The following is a 16,994-nucleotide window of genomic DNA, read 5'->3' on the forward strand; positions in this document are numbered from 1 at the left end:
CCACTTTACACATTGAGAGAGAGAGAATACTTATAGAGGTGATTACCGCTCTTCGGCCCGCCTCACCAGTCGCTCCTCGCTCCGGCCTTTCCCTCTTCCTAACTTGGATCCCCCTCTGTACTCCGCTCGGGGGGGGGGGGGGGAGTTTCGCGGAGTGACGGGGTTGCGTCGTGACGTAACGATGCAACCGCGTCATTCCGTGAAACTCCGCCCCCCAAGCGGGTTACTCGGGGAGAAATAGGAGGGGGAAGCAGGGAGCCACAGTTAGTGCCGCGGCGGACGCCCAGTGCGGTTGCACTGCTCGTCTGCCCCAAGAAACGGCCCTGCCTATACACACCTATATAACATTATCTTTATAACATAATTTTTAATGTTGTTAAACTTTTTAATGTTAGATTATGAATTATATGTATTTAAGTAGCAAAGGCACCACATCTGTCTGTACAGGTGCAATCTTTTCTTATCTACATTGTTATATAAGGACAATATAACCAAACACCACTCACTTACCTCTGATTAAGCTGATATATCCAGTGAAACGCATTAGCCTGTTTCAGGTTCGAGTCACACTTGAGACTCTTCACTTTCTGGCAATTTACTGAAGCTCTACCATCTGTATCAAGGTCGGTGATTGCCATCTATAAGCTTTCCTGATGACACCAAATTCATCAGCAGTACCAAGTTACCATCCACCACTGTGGTACTCAGTGTTAACTTCAGTTTCATTGCCTATTCCCAAGTGGGACTGAACAACCTGCAGGAAAAAAGCTATCATTCATCTGTTGTCACTTACTATGCCATAACTGGACTCACTGGAAGGACTGCAATTTCTCCTACACTGGTTCTGGTAGTATAAGTTATTTATGATTGACTGACTCAGCTTTCCAGGTGCCCCATTATATACTTTTAGAATATTTTTTTTAACTACATTATATGTCATGCTTGCTATGATGTCCACATAATTATGATATTGATGTTCTTATTTTTATTGATCCATATTTCTCTTTCTAATATTTGTAATGGTATTTATTATCAATTCTACTGTTGTATATATTCTTTTGTATTATTATTATTATTATTATTATTATTATATGATACTGTACAATATTTTGTGACCTGGCACCTTACAGGTTACTGGCCTGTTTGGGCTACAAGCTGATCCTGCTTTCGGTACCACTTTTTCATTATTCCTTCAATTGTTTGTGCTTTACCTTCCACATGTTTTTTTGTCTCAGTGCATCGTCCAGGGTTCCTCTTCCCTTTTCTTGGTTCGATGATTTTGCCTTCTCTTCCTGATCTGCCCACATAGGCGTGCGCACGGGGGGTGCCTGGTGCGCACAGGCACCCCCTAATGTCCAGCACCCCCCGCACTCCACGCCTGTGATGATCGCGATAAGCCGCCACAGTGCCAGCACTGCTCATTGCAGTCTGTCACTGACTAACTGTGTTGCTGCGCCCCCGCCTGCCGCCGCGGACAATATATTTATAGAGGCTCAAGCTGGTGTCACGAACGGCTGCCCAGCGCAGCAGCCGCACAGGGGGTGACTGATGTCAAGCTCCGCCTCCCGCCCGCGCTCTCCAGTCTCCTCCAGCAGCTACGCGCACGCAGGGGGTGAGTGAGAGCTGCTCATCAGCCATTTTCCTTCTCATGGGGGTGGACTGGCCGATGTCGGATGCAGCGTCTCATGTCCGTAGGTATGAGACGTATGTCAGGGGGTGACGGCGGTAGTGGCGGGTCCGGTGGGGGATGGGTACGTGGGCGTGTTTGATTAACGATGCTGGCCAGGCGGGCTCTCGCTGATCCGGCAGGGGCTGGCAGCGCCTATATGCAATTATGGTGGCTGTGTTTTATTTTTTTGTGAAAGAGATGTGTGTGTACACTACAGTATGTATACTCTGGTGTCATCTGTGTCTGCTGTGTATATTAGAGATGAGCGCCTGAAATTTATCGGGTTTTGTGTTTTGGTTTTGGGTTCGGTTCCGCGGCAGTGTTTTGGGTTCGACCGCGTTTTGGCAAAACCTCACCGAATTTTTTTTGTCGGATTCGGGTGTGTTTTGGATTCGGGTGTTTTTTTCAAAAAACCCTAAAAAACAGCTTAAATCATAGAATTTGGGGGTCATTTTGATCCCATATTATTATTAACCTCAAAAACCATAATTTCCACTCATTTTCAGTCTATTCTGAATACCTCACACCTCACAATATTATTTTTAGTCCTAAAATTTGCACCGAGGTCGCTGGATGACTAAGCTAAGCGACCCTAGTGGCCGACACAAACACCTGGCCCATCTAGGAGTGGCACTGCAGTGTCACGCAGGATGTCCCTTCCAAAAAACCCTCCCCAAACAGCACATGACGCAAAGAAAAAAAGAGGCGCAATGAGGTAGCTGACTGTGTGAGTAAGATAAGCGACCCTAGTGGCCGACACAAACACCGGGCCCATTTAGGAGTGGCACTGCAGTGTCACGCAGGATGTCCCTTCCAAAAAACCCTCCCCAAACAGCACATGACGCAAAGAAAAAAAGAGGCGCAATGAGGTAGCTGACTGTGTGAGTAAGATAAGCGACCCTAGTGGCCGACACAAACACCGGGCCCATTTAGGAGTGGCACTGCAGTGTCACGCAGGATGTCCCTTCCAAAAAACCCTCCCCAAACAGCACATGAAGCAAAGAAAAAAAGAGGCGCAATGAGGTAGCTGACTGTGTGAGTAAGATAAGCGACCCTAGTGGCCGACACAAACACCGGGCCCATTTAGGAGTGGCACTGCAGTGTCACGCAGGATGTCCCTTCCAAAAAACCCTCCCCAAACAGCACATGACGCAAAGAAAAAAAGAGGCGCAATGAGGTAGCTGACTGTGTGAGTAAGATAAGCGACCCTAGTGGCCGACACAAACACCGGGCCCATTTAGGAGTGGCACTGCAGTGTCACGCAGGATGTCCCTTCCAAAAAACCCTCCCCAATCAGCACATGACGCAAAGAAAAAAAGAGGCGCAATGAGGTAGCTGTGTGAGTAAGATTAGCGACCCTAGTGGCCGACACAAACACCGGGCCCATTTAGGAGTGGCACTGCAGTGTCACGCAGGATGTCCCTTCCAAAAAACCCTCCCCAATCAGCACATGACGCAAAGAAAAAAAGAGGCGCAATGAGGTAGCTGTGTGAGTAAGATTAGCGACCCTAGTGGCCGACACAAACACCGGGCCCATTTAGGAGTGGCACTGCAGTGTCACGCAGGATGTCCCTTCCAAAAAACCCTCCCCAATCAGCACATGACGCAAAGAAAAAAAGAGGCGCAATGAGGTAGCTGTGTGAGTAAGATTAGCGACCCTAGTGGCCGACACAAACACCGGGCCCATTTAGGAGTGGCACTGCAGTGTCACGCAGGATGTCCCTTCCAAAAAACCCTCCCCAATCAGCACATGACGCAAAGAAAAAAAGAGGCGCAATGAGGTAGCTGTGTGAGTAAGATTAGCGACCCTAGTGGCCGACACAAACACCGGGCCCATTTAGGAGTGGCACTGCAGTGTCACGCAGGATGTCCCTTCCAAAAAACCCTCCCCAATCAGCACATGACGCAAAGAAAAAAAGAGGCGCAATGAGGTAGCTGTGTGAGTAAGATTAGCGACCCTAGTGGCCGACACAAACACCGGGCCCATTTAGGAGTGGCACTGCAGTGTCACGCAGGATGTCCCTTCCAAAAAACCCTCCCCAATCAGCACATGACGCAAAGAAAAATAAAAGAAAAAAGAGGTGCAAGATGGAATTGTCCTTGGGCCCTCCCACCCACCCTTATGTTGTATAAACAGGACATGCACACTTTAACCAACCCATCATTTCAGTGACAGGGTCTGCCACACGACTGTGACTGAAATGACGGGATGGTTTGGACCCCCACCAAAAAAGAAGCAATTAATCTCTCCTTGCACAAACTGGCTCTACAGAGGCAAGATGTCCACCTCATCATCATCCTCCGATATATCACCGTGTACATCCCCCTCCTCACAGATTATCAATTCGTCCCCACTGGAATCCACCATCTCAGCTCCCTGTGTACTTTGTGGAGGCAATTGCTGCTGGTCAATGTCTCCGCGGAGGAATTGATTATAATTCATTTTAATGAACATCATCTTCTCCACATTTTCTGGATGTAACCTCGTACGCCGATTGCTGACAAGGTGAGCGGCGGCACTAAACACTCTTTCGGAGTACACACTTGTGGGAGGGCAACTTAGGTAGAATAAAGCCAGTTTGTGCAAGGGCCTCCAAATTGCCTCTTTTTCCTGCCAGTATAAGTACGGACTGTGTGACGTGCCTACTTGGATGCGGTCACTCATATAATCCTCCACCATTCTTTCAATGGGGAGAGAATCATATGCAGTGCCAGTAGACGACATTTCCGTATCCGTAATCGTTGTCAGGTCCTTCAGTCCGGACCAGATGTCAGCATCAGCAGTCGCTCCAGACTGCCCTGCATCACCGCCAGCGGGTGGGCTCGGAATTCTGAGCCTTTTCCTCGCACCCCCAGTTGCGGGAGAATGTGAAGGAGGAGATGTTGACAGGTCGCGTTCCGCTTGACTTGACAATTTTCTCACCAGCAGGTCTTTCAACCCCAGCAGACTTGTGTCTGCGGGAAAGAGAGATCCAAGGTAGGCTTTAAATCTAGGATCGAGCACGGTGGCCAAAATGTAGTGCTCTGATTTCAACAGATTGACCACCCGTGAATCCTTGTTAAGCGAATTAAGGGCTCCATCCACAAGTCCCACATGCCTAGCGGAATCGCTCCGTGTTAGCTCCTCCTTCAATGTCTCCAGCTTCTTCTGCAAAAGCCTGATGAGGGGAATGACCTGACTCAGGCTGGCAGTGTCTGAACTGACTTCACGTGTGGCAAGTTCAAAGGGCATCAGAACCTTGCACAACGTTGAAATCATTCTCCACTGCGCTTGAGACAGGTGCATTCCACCTCCTATATCGTGCTCAATTGTATAGGCTTGAATGGCCTTTTGCTGCTCCTCCAACCTCTGAAGCATATAGAGGGTTGAATTCCACCTCGTTACCACTTCTTGCTTCAGATGATGGCAGGGCAGGTTCAGTAGTTTTTGGTGGTGCTCCAGTCTTCTGTACGTGGTGCCTGTACGCCGAAAGTGTCCCGCAATTCTTCTGGCCACCGACAGCATCTCTTGCACGCCCCTGTCGTTTTTTAAAAAATCCTGCACCACCAAATTCAAGGTATGTGCAAAACATGGGACGTGCTGGAATTTGCCCATATTTAATGCACACACAATATTGCTGGCGTTGTCCGATGCCACAAATCCACAGGAGAGTCCAATTGGGGTAAGCCATTCCGCGATGATCTTCCTCAGTTGCCGTAAGAGGTTTTCAGCTGTGTGCGTATTCTGGAAAGCGGTGATACAAAGCGTAGCCTGCCTAGGAAAGAGTTGGCGTTTGCGAGATGCTGCTACTGGTGCCGCCGCTGCTGTTCTTGCGGCGGGAGTCCATACATCTACCCAGTGGGCTGTCACAGTCATATAGTCCTGACCCTGCCCTGCTCCACTTGTCCACATGTCCGTGGTTAAGTGGACATTGGGTCCAGCTGCATTTTTTAGGACACTGGTGAGTCTTTTTCTGAGGTCCGTGTACATTTTCGGTATCGCCTGCCTAGAGAAGTGGAACCTAGATGGTATTTGGTAACGGGGGCACACTGCCTCAATAAATTGTCTAGTTCCCTGTGAACTAACGGCGGATACCGGACGCACGTCTAACACCAACATAGTTGTCAAGGCCTCAGTTTTCCGCTTTGCAGCAGGATGACTGCTGTGATATTTCATCTTCCTCGCAAAGGACTGTTGAACAGTCAATTGCTTACTGGAAGTAGTACAAGTGGGCTTACGACTTCCCCTCTGGGATGACCATCGACTCCCAGCAGCAACAACAGCAGCGCCAGCAGCAGTAGGCGTTACACGCAAGGATGCATCGGAGGAATCCCAGGCAGGAGAGGACTCGTCAGAATTGCCAGTGACATGGCCTGCAGGACTATTGGCATTCCTGGGGAAGGAGGAAATTGACACTGAGGGAGTTGGTGGGGTGGGTTGCGTGAGCTTGGTTACAAGAGGAAGGGATTTACTGGTCAGTGGACTGCTTCCGCTGTCACCCAAAGTTTTTGAACTTGTCACTGACTTATTATGAATGCGCTGCAGGTGACGTATAAGGGAGGATGTTCCGAGGTGGTTAACGTCCTTACCCCTACTTATTACAGCTTGACAAAGGGAACACACGGCTTGACACCTGTTGTCCGCATTTCTGTTGAAATACCTCCACACCGAAGAGCTGATTTTTTTGGTATTTTCACCTGGCATGTCAACGGCCATATTCCTCCCACGGACAACAGGTGTCTCCCCGGGTGCCTGACTTAAACAAACCACCTCACCATCAGAATCCTCCTGGTCAATTTCCTCCCCAGCGCCAGCAACACCCATATCCTCCTCATCCTGGTGTACTTCAACACTGACATCTTCAATCTGACTATCAGGAACTGGACTGCGGGTGCTCCTTCCAGCACTTGCAGGGGGCGTGCAAATGGTGGAAGGCGCATGCTCTTCACGTCCAGTGTTGGGAAGGTCAGGCATCGCAACCGACACAATTGGACTCTCCTTGTGGATTTGGGATTTCGAAGAATGCACAGTTCTTTGCTGTGCTTTTGCCAGCTTGAGTCTTTTCATTTTTCTAGCGAGAGGCTGATTGCTTCCATCCTCATGTGAAGCTGAACCACTAGCCATGAACATAGGCCAGGGCCTCAGCCGTTCCTTGCCACTCCGTGTGGTAAATGGCATATTGGCAAGTTTACGCTTCTCCTCCGACAATTTTATTTTAGGTTTTGGAGTCCTTTTTTTACTGATATTTGGTGTTTTGGATTTGACATGCTCTGTACTATGACATTGGGCATCGGCCTTGGCAGACGACGTTGCTGGCATTTCATCGTCTCGGCCATGACTAGTGGCAGCAGCTTCAGCACGAGGTGGAAGTGGATCTTGATCTTTCCCTAATTTTGGAACCTCAACATTTTTGTTCTCCATATTTTAATAGGCACAACTAAAAGGCACCTCAGGTAAACAATGGAGATGGATGGATACTAGTATACAATTATGGACGGACTGCCGAGTGCCGACACAGAGGTAGCCACAGCCGTGAACTACCGTACTGTACTGTGTCTGCTGCTAATATAGACTGGTTGATAAAGAGATGTCGTAGTATGTATGTATAAAGAAGAAAGAAAAAAAAACCACGGTTAGGTGGTATACAATTATGGACGGACTGCCGAGTGCCGACACAGAGGTAGCTACAGCCGTGAACTACCGTACTGTGTCTGCTGCGACTGGATGATAAATAATGATATAAAAAATATATATATATCACTACTGCAGCCGGACAGGTATATATATTATATAATGACTGACCTGCTGGACACTGTCTGTCAGCAGAATGAGTTTTTTATAGAATAAAAAAAAAAACACCACACAAGTGAAGTCACACGACGAGTGTTTAACTTTTTCAGGCAATCACAATATAGTATACTACTAACTATACTGGTGGTCAGTGTGGTCAGGTCACTGGTCAGTCACACTGGCAGTGGCACTCCTGCAGCAAAAGTGTGCACTGTTTAATTTTAATATAATATGTACTCCTGGCTCCTGCTATAACCTATAACTGGCACTGCAGTGCTCCCCAGTCTCCCCCACAATTATAAGCTGTGTGAGCTGAGCACAGTCAGATATATAATATATACATAGATGATGCAGCACACTGGGCTGAGCAGTGCACACAGATATGGTATGTGACTGTCTTGTACTCCTGGCTCCTGCTATAACCTATAACTGGCACTGCAGTGCTCCCCAGTCTCCCCCACAATTATAAGCTGTGTGAGCTGAGCACAGTCAGATATATAATATATACATAGATGATGCAGCACACTGGGCTGAGCAGTGCACACAGATATGGTATGTGACTGAGTCACTGTGTGTATCGTTTTTTTCAGGCAGAGAACGGATATATTAAATAAAACTGCACTGTCTGGTGGTCACTGTGGTCAGTCACTAGTAAACTCTGCACTCTCTTCTTCAGTACTCCTAAGCTCCAGTAAATCAGGTCAATCTCTCTCTCTCTCTCTCTCTCTCTCTAATCTAAATCACTGTACTCCCTAACAGCTGCTCCCCGTCCCCAATCCTCCCCACAATTATAACTAAGTCACTCAGTCTTTACTCTTTTCTACTATAACGGAGAGGACGCCAGCCACGTCCTCTCCCTATCAATCTCAATGCACGTGTGAAAATGGCGGCGACGCGCGGCTCCTTATATAGAATCCGAGTCTCGCGAGAATCCGACAGCGTCATGATGACGTTCGGGCGCGCTCGGGTTAACCGAGCAAGGCGGGAAGATCCGAGTCGCTCGGACCCGTGAAAAAAAACATGAAGTTCGTGCGGGTTCGGATTCAGAGAAACCGAACCCGCTCATCTCTAGTGTATATCTATGCTACTGTGTGTGTCTACTGTATGTATGCATGTTGTGTACTACTGCTATGTGTGATGTATGTAAGTATGTATGTATGTCATCTATGTGTATGTACACTATTAATTGAGTTTACTGTGTCAATGTATGCTGTGTGTGTATGTGTACTACGTGATTGGTGACATGTTGTGATGTGGTTTAATTATAAACATCTCCTAGTAGTGCCGGCCATTGTTTTTGCTGAATATATATATATATATATATATATATATGGAAACCCCCCCCCAATAAAAATCCTGCGTTTGTCTCTGCACCATGTCCTCATTGTCCTGTAACTGCCACCACCAGCCATGCCAACATCACAGGCCCAGCCCAGGTAGCGTTCCTCTCAGGAGGAATCGGATCCGCCACCGGAGCGGAGGACACAGCTGAGCGAGCTTGAGACAGTTCAGCACTCAGCAGAGAGTATAAAGGTGCATACACACTGGGCGTTTTTGCCCAGCGTATATGCGCAGCGATGATCGCTGGGCTGAAAATCGGCCAGCAATGTCAGCGGGGGTGAACGGCTTTCTATGAAAAGCCGTCCACCCCGCCGTTCATCTGCTGGTAATACCAGCAGATGAGCGGCGGCCGCTGGCGATGAATCGTAGGCGTGCATCAGCGCTCATCGCCAGGCATACACACTGGGCGGTTTTGAGCTGAAAGCAGCACAAAACACCAAAAGTGATCTGCTTTCAGCTCAAAATCGCCCAGTGTGTATGGGCCTTAAGACACATGCTATCTGTCAGTGTGTCACTGAGACAGCTCTGTTTAATATGTTAAATTTGGATTTTTTTTTTACTATGGATTATTTGTTTCCCCCAAAATATTTATTATTAATAATGTGTTATACTATTGTAATAACGGTGAGCACTACGGGGGTATTATTGTATCTGGCACTGCTGGTGGCATACTGTTTGCCATAATGTGAATTTGGGCTCATACTGTGTGACATAACCTGAGTTTTGGATCATACTGTGTGGCGTAATGTGAATTTCGGCTCATACTGTGTGGGGTAATGTGAATTTCGGCTCATACTGTGTGGCGTAATGTGAATTTCGGCTCATAACTGTGTGGCGTAATGTGAATTTTGGCTCATACTGTGCGGCGTAATGTGAATTTCAGCTCATACTGTGTGGCATAATGTGAATTTTGGCTCATACTGTGTGGGGTCATGTGAAATTTGGCTCATACTGTGTGGCGTAATGTCAATTTCAGCTCATACTGTGTGGCGTAATGTGAATTTCGGCTCATACTGTTGTGGGGTCATGTGAATTTCGGCTCATACTGTGTGGCGTAATGTGAATTTCAGCTCATACTGTGTGGCGTAATGTGAATTCGGCTCATACTGTGTGGCGTAATGTGAACTCGACTCATACTGTGTGGGGTCATGTGAATTTTGACTCATAATGTGAATAAGGGGCACTACTGTCAGTAGCTGGTGAGCATGGGGACATGTGTGACAAATGCTGGTGTATTGCAGAGGAGGGGTCTGTTGGCATAGAAAGAGGCAAATGAGGCTCTGATGGCACATGTGTAAATTATAAACTTACTTGTGTTAGAATAAAATGGAAATGTTCGTCCTGGCGGCCAGGATCCCGGCTGTCTTGATCCCGACAGCGGGATACCGACCACCAGTGTGCAGCGGGATGAGCGCTAGAAAGCCCCTTGCAGGCTCGCCGTGCTCGCTACGCTGTGGACACGGTGCCGGTTTCCAACAGGCGGTCTCGTGATCGCCTCCTATTTGGCTTAATAAATCTCTCGTACTTTTCACAGTGGCCCACTCAAAATTAGGGTGTAGTGCTGGGGGGTGCAAGGGACGTGTGTGGGGTGGGGAGGGGAATGCATATGCACCTAGGCCCATCACTCTCTGGTTCCGCCACTGGGTCAGGGATAGATTGGGGAAGTGTAAGCAGTGAATAGGGTACAGCGGCAGCTAGGGCTCAGGGTTATGCCGTAGCAGACCGTCAGTATTGCCTGGTGGTTGCACCATTATATTTCATTTCTTTTCTCTGGAGTGTATTATATCTACTTTATTATTAGGGAGAAATTAGATTAAGCCATGTGATTTTACTGAGAGAATGTAAAATAGTTCTAGACATGTCTATGGCTGGTGCTAGACATGCCCAAAAGGCGGTGCTTGATACGCCCAAAAGGCGGAGCAAGACATGCCCCTCCGGGTGCACCCCCTAATAAAATTAGCTGCGCACGCCTATGTCTGCCCATATGGTGTTGGAGCTTGTTGCTGGAAGAGTTGCTTTTATTCTGCACATGGAGTTCTATTCACATTGAGATAAGATTGCTAATGCCAGAATGAGCCCTTTGTCCATTACCGATAAAGAATTTAATAGTGTATTATGTAACACTTCTGATTCTGTTTATTTTAGTAATGATTACAGTACATGACATGATTTATCAAGGATTTAAAAATATAGACAGAGACAGATTGAATTAAGACTGCATGTTACTACGTTGCCTCAATACTTACAGAGCTTCCCATTCCAAAAGGCTTCAGGTCAGGATCGAAAACCCAATCCAACAAATGGACATCATAAAAAAAGCTCTGTCAATGCGGGTCTGCTATACAGTCTTTAGACTGGATTCTACTTACTCTACATAGAGAAGGTGAAAATACAATGGGGGTCATTCCGAGTTGTTCGTTCGGTAAAAATCTTCGCATCGCAGCGATTTTCCGCTTAATGCGCATGCGCAATGTCCGCACTGCGACTGCGCCAAGTAAATTTTCTATGCAGTTAGGATTTTTACTCACGGCTTTTTCATCGTTCTGGCGATCGTAATGTGATTGACAGGAAATGGGTGTTACTGGGCGGAAACAGGCCGTTTTATGGGCGTGTGGGAAAAAACGCTACAGTTTCCGGAAAAAACGCAGGAGTGGCCGGAGAAACGGAGGAGTGTCTGGGCAAACGCTGGGTGTGTTTGTGACGTCAAACCAGGAACGACAAGCAGTGAAATGATCGCAGATGCCGAGTAAGTCTGGAGCTACTCAGAAACTGCTACGAGGTGTGTAATCGCAATATTGCGAATACATCGTTCGCAATTTTAAGATGCTAAGATTCACTCCCAGTAGGCGGCGGCTTAGCATGAGCAAATCTGCTAAAATCCGCTTGCGAGCGAACAACTCGGAATGACCCCCCATAAGCAGCAGTACTGTAACTTGGAATATTCCTAGCATCGTAACTATGCTCAACCAATTGTGCACAAAACCTTTTACTTCTGAGGCTATTATTTCTACACCCACCACTTCTGCAACTGCCAATGAGATGTTGCTCTTTATTGTTTATATTTGAAAAAAAAATGCAATGGAAAATTACGCTTGCTAATTGAGACATTTAAAGCGTCACAATGGAAACCTGTTTGCAAGCATTACGGGAATGTTCAAGTATATTCTGTTTAACTTGGAAAAATCACATCACAAATACAGTAGCAATGCTGGTTCCAACATTAATAAACATAGCAGACCTGTTAAACCACATGGTCTATATGGAGCTGACAATATAAGAGGCTCTGAAGAGAGCAAAAACCAAAATAAATGAATAATCTGTATATGACAGACCTCATTCAAAGATCTGATAAAGCTAAATATTTATCTTATATAACACCCTTTATGAGGTCTAAGAACACTGTACGCTATTCACGTATGGAGTGCCGCAAGGGTATGCACGATGCGTAACAATCGCTTAGCCGTGGTCGAGACGCTCAAGCGTCACGTTCGCTCACGGCCAAGAGATCACAGGCAGGCACGCTATTGGCTGCCGACTAACGTAATGATTCGCTATAGCGTAGCGGACGCTCGGGACCACGAGGAGATCACCAGCGGCGCTGACGCTCACAATGTTAAACCTTTATATCTAAACCATAAACAATGTATTATGCAGCAAAACCTTAGTGTAATGATAGAGTGTAGATGCAACCTTGTGTAGCCTGATTATCTTAAAAGCTGTTTGAGCGTCACCGACGCTCTGAAAATACTTAACACTATAAGAAATACACCGATACCGTGCTTAGGGTCTAACGCCTTATATGAATGTTATTACTTGCAAAAAGAATAATACAATACAAGTCACACACTACAATATAACATAGACTAACTAACCAGATAACTACACAGGAAATACAATATAATACAATTACGTTTGCAGGAAAATTAAGAGAGAAAGGGGAGAAGAGAGAGAGAGAGAGAGAAATGGCCCACAATAACAAGAAATACAATATGATTGCGGAGAAAAACTTACGCACAAAGGGGAACGATCGCATGCGCCTCTGGACATCCAGCTCCCGATTATCAGCAATGAGAACCGTTGAAGAGTGAGCTGGATGTGATCGGCTTGTCTATTTATGCCCCACACACAATACGATTCAATGGTCCCTACAATCTCATTGTTCATTGGTCACAGGAATTCCTCCTCGCATTATAACAAAAGGTCATAGGTTGATTCATACAGGTGGGCTGTGACAATTTCCAACTGCTCAGGTGGGTGGGAAACTAGGTTTCCCGCCGCATGGATAAGTAAGTGCAAATAATAGTAAATGGACATAAACTTCTTATGTCCATAACTATTCGCACGAGCGATTAATTCGCTTCAAACCAACACCGGAATATTGCTAATTAAATACTCTTCCGATGGATACTAAACACCACTGTATTACTCCTGTCTGACCCTTCGTATCAAACAAAGAGGGATTTCTCTGTCCATGAACATTCTACATTAACCAAACTTTCAGATTTTATCAAAGGGACCATAATCTACAAAATACATTATATGGTGAAAATATGTAACGAAAGAGTCGCCCGCTAGACGCATACAATCTCTACCGTAAATGCGCATACCGTGCGCCTGCGGGTGCCCGCAACAGCGAGTATGCGCACGCACGGGAGAGCGCACGCATGCGCAGCAGGGACACATATGAGGTGCAAATATGGCAGTGTGCATCGTGATATTTTTCTGACTTTGACAGTCCACCCTTTGGCAGTCAACAATAACTGCCACTTCCTAAAACATTTCAAAAAGAGAAAAATATATGTCAAGTGTAAATACATTTCCATGGTTGGGTAGGGGAGGAGAGAGGAGAAGGTGTGAAGAGGGTATGACCTAGTGAGATAGCAGAAGCATGTGTGTATGAATCCGTGTTTGGGGGTCATGTATCATCGTGCCGTACGTGTTTTAAATCAAGCTTCGAGGTATTGCGAAGTATACATTTGAATTCCTTCTTATCCCGTGGTACGGGTCTGTGGATGGGCTGTCAAACTTTACCGAGCTCTTTTCGGATTTTTTGGTTGCAACAAAATGGGGAGCACATTTTAGTTGATGATACATGAATGGGGGAATATGTGATTGCTGATATCTGTGCCTGTATTCCCTATCGACTATGTGTGTAATTACCTGAAGGTTGTAGAGATGAAGAAAAGACATAATTACGGTAAATGCAGTGGTATTCTATGTCAGGTTAATGAACATTTGTCGGTTGAAGTCTTGTTCGGTGTCTGTTGAATGCTGTCTTCTTTGTGCTTTTGCCAAAAGGCGTGTGGGCAAAAAGCTTTGTCAATGTCCATAGGCTTACAAAAGTGTTGGGCTAGCGTAATTTTAAAATTTCTAGGGAAACTGGGGGTCTATGGCATTGTTCATCAAAATCTGTGTATAAGGTTGTCAAAACTTCTTCTTTAATCCATCAGTTGTCTGTATACAGGATCATCAAATTCCTCGTCAAACGTAGGTCTTTTTACCTTGGAAAAACCAGAAAAACAGGTGAAAGAAACGGACCGTGGAAATCGCATTTTCATCACATCATTGTTTCTACATTTGGGTCATAAATCAAATCCATTGGAATTACAATTTCCTCACTCCTTAAACTCATTACCCTGGTACGACGTTTGCACTTCATTAAAGCCTGACCGCATCTAAATATCAAGCCAATGGATATGACAACACCTAAGATACATAGAAGAAACTTCCCTACATCCATTATGACTCCTTGAGCCCATTCTCCTAAACCAGAGAACCAATTTCGCGGGTTCAACCATGACACCCAACCAGTCAGCTCATTACCTACAGCAGCAAGAGTGAGATTGTGTCTCCTGCGAAATTCCCACTTCAGTTGGAGAATATCGTCCATCTTTTGGTCTATGACCTCGACCGGGTTCTCGGTACTATTCGTTATATATGTGCAGCATTTCACGCCGTACTGCGTTGCCAGTGTGACGCAATATCCGCCTGTCACTGCTGTGAGATAATTAAGAACCATTCTATGCTGGACCAGTTCTGTTTTATAAGCTTGAAGTTCTCTTCCAGTATACCTAAACGTGTCATCATACATTTCTGTGATATTGTCTAACAAATTAGCAAGCGCAGATATGTATTTATAATTCAACACTCCTCTGGCGGTGCGAGTGATGTCTAACGCGATTAGAAACTGAATCCCGGTGGATTCATGGATCATGTCAGAGGCCGGATGCTCTGTTCTTTCTATCAGGTGCCGTTTAAATACGTGCTCGTAGTGGGTGTGAGTATAAGGAGCTTGGGCAACACGGTGTATATCTTTCATTTTGGCATGTGATACAGTCATTACTTCAGGCAGTACTTTTCCAATATAACACAATCCTTCAGAGTTTGGGGCAAGCCACTTATACGCCTTCCTCCCGCATATGAAATATGCGTCATCGGGGAGAACATATGGGACGGAGTAGGACATAACCATATTACACATCTTCCATGTGAAATCTCCTAACCCTAATGCTCCCATCTGTTTAGTACACGTATCAGTTTGTACGATATGTGCGCAGTATCCTGGTGATACCTCTCCAACTCTCGTAATCCTACTTCCTAGGGTATACCTATACCGGAAAGATTTTTCTCTACTGGCTATGTGGCGTATAAGCTCTGTATCTGTTGGCATTCTATCTGCTCTATATGAAAAGGTCATGGTTTGGTTACTCCATGACACTTCCCAATTTCCCGGCTTTCGGGGATTGGAGATGTTAAAACATATTAGGGACCTATCCACATGATATTGGTGGAGCTTCAAACTAGGAGGACTGGAGATATTAAACCTCCTGTCCACCGGTCTCCCACCCTTTAGCTCAAGTACCTCTCCTACCGTTAAAGGAAATGGTACTAGTCCTGATTTGCTATGACCTTGAGGTACTTGAGAGCATACCCAACAATCTGTTTGATTTAACACACTACCCACTAAGGAGTGATAGTCACTCAATGGATGCCGGTCCAGATGGATATTAAAACTGGATTGGCATTTCTTAATGCACCCACCCTCAACTACGTTGTCACAGAGCCTACAGATACAGTTTTCTTCAGCTAACAATCCTTCACAATTCCTTCTATTGTCAATGCTATCGGATCGTTTTCTGATACTCGCCTTTACTTGTTGGTTAAGTTGTTCTTGGAAAACTACGCCTCCATCTTTATCATCAGAACCCATTCCAGAACCTCTCTCGACCTCCATGGTACTCTCGCCGGAACAAACTGCTCTGGTCAACATCATGGTCAACAGGAAAGAAATCCATATCACAGTCTCTTGTGGCAAGTCCATCTTACAGGAGGAGAAAAGAAGAAATTTGTAATGGGGTACAGAAAATCAGTTTGAGGGGGAGAGAGACTTGTTACGATAATTAAGTTCTCTAGTCTTTGTTGTTCTTCCTGTTCTGTCGTCATCTCAAAGGTGCCGTCTCTCAGTCTTCCAAACGAACATTCCGGTGATGCAATCTTTCTTCCAAACCAGCGATCTTTCTGTAAGGAGCAAAAATCTTGCATTACCATTTGTCTAGCTGATGTGTGACATACCATCTTTAAAACATGAAAACATGAGTGAGAAGAGAGAGAAAACAAAAAACAAAAGAGAGAGAGAACAATCCATATATGTATATATCACATAAATCAACAGTGAACAACAACAAGGGAAAAAAACATTTTTCAAACATTTTAAAACATTGTCAGATCATCAGGCTGTCATATCTACATGTCCAATGGTTTCCTTGCGCAGTCCCTCCCACCAGCACCTCCATATTCCACTGTCTGTATCTGGCCAGAATACATTGATGCGGATAGGTCATGCTGGGGTTTGGTAGACTTCTGCAAAGACCAAGTAGATATGCAATGTTTGAGTCCTACCAATAATCGTCAGAGATGGGGAGAGAGAAAAAGAAACATTTCACAGATACATTTACAACGTTTCACCCGGTCATTCCTGTGTCTTCAGGGAATGACCTCCCAATTTATTAACTGTTACCTCAGGCTTACCATCAGTCCTAATGATCACCTTTCCTGACTACATATCATGGGTGTGGCTCAAAATTCTTCCTATATGATCCCTGATTGTAATTTGGTGTGTCATTTTCATTGTCTAAGGGGTCTGATCTTACGTGGGATGTTACAGTTACTGGCATAATGCCCTTCTCTTTTACAATGATAACAAACCCTGGGCTT

The sequence above is a fragment of the Pseudophryne corroboree genome, chromosome 1 (genome assembly GCF_028390025.1).
Source record: "Pseudophryne corroboree isolate aPseCor3 chromosome 1, aPseCor3.hap2, whole genome shotgun sequence".
In the NCBI taxonomy this organism is placed as follows: Eukaryota; Metazoa; Chordata; class Amphibia; order Anura; family Myobatrachidae; genus Pseudophryne; species Pseudophryne corroboree.